The sequence below is a fragment of the Microtus ochrogaster genome, linkage group LG8 (assembly GCF_000317375.1).
Source record: "Microtus ochrogaster isolate Prairie Vole_2 linkage group LG8, MicOch1.0, whole genome shotgun sequence".
NCBI lineage: Eukaryota > Metazoa > Chordata > Mammalia > Rodentia > Cricetidae > Microtus > Microtus ochrogaster.
This window is the reverse complement of record NC_022033.1, coordinates 1,854,533-1,856,750: the sequence shown is the minus strand read 5'-3', so window position 1 is coordinate 1,856,750 and position 2,218 is coordinate 1,854,533.

Here is a 2,218-nt window from a genome sequence, read left to right as displayed (position 1 = left end):
AGACAATCTCACAGGCCACTCTGGTCCAGAGAATTCTTCAATTGAAGCTTTCTCAGAAGACTGGAGGCTGTGTGGAAAATGTAAACAAATTGATAACTTTTCACCAAAGGGCTAAATAAGACAAAACTCTATTAGAAAATTTGTAACAAAGCCACTTGGCAGAAATTCAAATTCCTCCAGGGTCAGCACTTCTTCAAATAAAAGTATATACTTTCATTTCTCCATAGAAACTGCACTGCTATTAGCCAGTCACATAAGAATATGAGGTGAGCTTTGACCACTCAGAGTAGGGGCACAAGACCCCTGTGCATCACGAATAAAAACCCAGACATACCTCTTGGGTGGGCCTGCTTGACTGAGTAAGCATGACTACACGCCCTTCCGCAGAAATGAAATTCGCCTGAAATACTTTGGATTGTGTGGTCATTTGCTTGAGACCTGCCCCGACCCATTTCTTATAGCAATGTCAGTTGACAGTGAACGCCAAGTAGGACATCTGCCCTCTAGGAGCTGTGTCTGTCAGTGATCCCAAACTCCATCATAAGCACCAAAATAATAGGGCTCTTCAGAACAGACAGGAGACGGGTGCAGCCTGCAAAAGCATCCTTAGACGAGTTCTTCATTGCGTGGATGTCATCGGATGCAGAGGTTATATACACGTATGTTGTGGCACATTGCTTTTAGGACTATTGTAAACTAACAAGGGAGCTAACCCTTGGTACCACAAGACATGAGGCTGCTGCTTACAGCACACCACCACAGCTATTTACAGCATTTAGTTTTAGAAGCAGAAGGGATACATGCTGGTGATAAAACGTACAGCATAGTAAATCCATAAACCAGGAACTAGCATTTATAATCATTATCAAGCACTATGTTCTGCTCCTAATCATACGCTGTGCCTTAATAGGCAGTGTAAAAGGTTCGTCTGTGCCACCACAAATATGAGAAGGATGCGTTGCCCCGTGAGGGCTATGATGTCACTAGGTCAGGAGTTCTCCACCTCCACTATAATCTTATGGTCCTTCCACTGTCCATACAGCTCTCCATTGAACAAAGCGTCCTCATGCCCGGTTGGCTGTAGACATAACGAAGTAGTGGCTGGCAGGCTTAAGGAGACTAAGCCTTGTGAGCTGCCACCTGCAAGGTAGGAATTTAGCCTTGTTGTCCAGTCAAGGTCAAAGGCTGAGCACAGAGGGTGATAACCACCGACACCATGAATCATGGCTCCAGAGTAGATGTTAGAAGATGCTACCGTGGGGCTGGAGAGATGGCTCAATGGTTAAGAGCACTGACTGCTCTTCCAGAGGTCCTGAGTTCAATTCCCAGCAACCACATGATGGCTCACAACCATCTGTAATGAGATTTGGCGCCAGAATGTTGTATACATAATAAATAAATCTTTAAAAAAAAAAAAGAAGATGCCACCATGGCAAGAGCATGAGGCAGAAAAACAACGTGAAAATAAGTGTGCAGTTTCACTTCGCTCTGGACAGCGCCCCAAGTGCCTCTTTCGAACAGTGAAGGATCTTGAGGTGTCCCAGCAAGGCCTGGAGGACAGAGGGCTCAGCCTATGGAGCCAGAAAACATGACCATGTTGGTCACCTTGGCTTCCAGAATATCCATGGCATCTGGAATAAGTTCAGGTTCAATGAGGACAGGAGAGCTGGGTATAAAAGATAAAAAGAGAGTTGGAGAGATGTTTCAGAGAACTCGCAGCTCTTCTAGAGGGCCTGGGCTCCATGCTCAGCACCTACATGGTGACTCACAGCTGCCTGTAACTCCAGCTCGAGGAGACTCAGTACCCTCTCTGTCCTCCTTAGGCACCAGGCATGTATATGCTGCACAGACATACATGTAGGCAGAATACTAGTACACATAAAATAGTAAAATAATAACTTTTTTAAAAGTGATAAAATGTGAAAGAAGTCAAAGGCCAGGGAGATGTCTGGGCAGGTGAAAATACTGCCGTGCAAGCCTGACTACCCAAGTTTCAAGTCCCGGAATCCATGTAAGTCAGACTGTGGCTCATGTCTGAAATCTGAGCACTGCTATGGAGAAATGAAAACCAGAGACAAAAGAATCCCCAAGACTCTTGCCAGCAAGTTAAACTTGAATACATATCTCAGCAGCAAGCAAGAAAGTCCCTGCCTCAATATGGTAGAAGGCAAGACCCAACACCTGAGACTGTCCTCTGACTCCCATGTGTGCCGTGGTA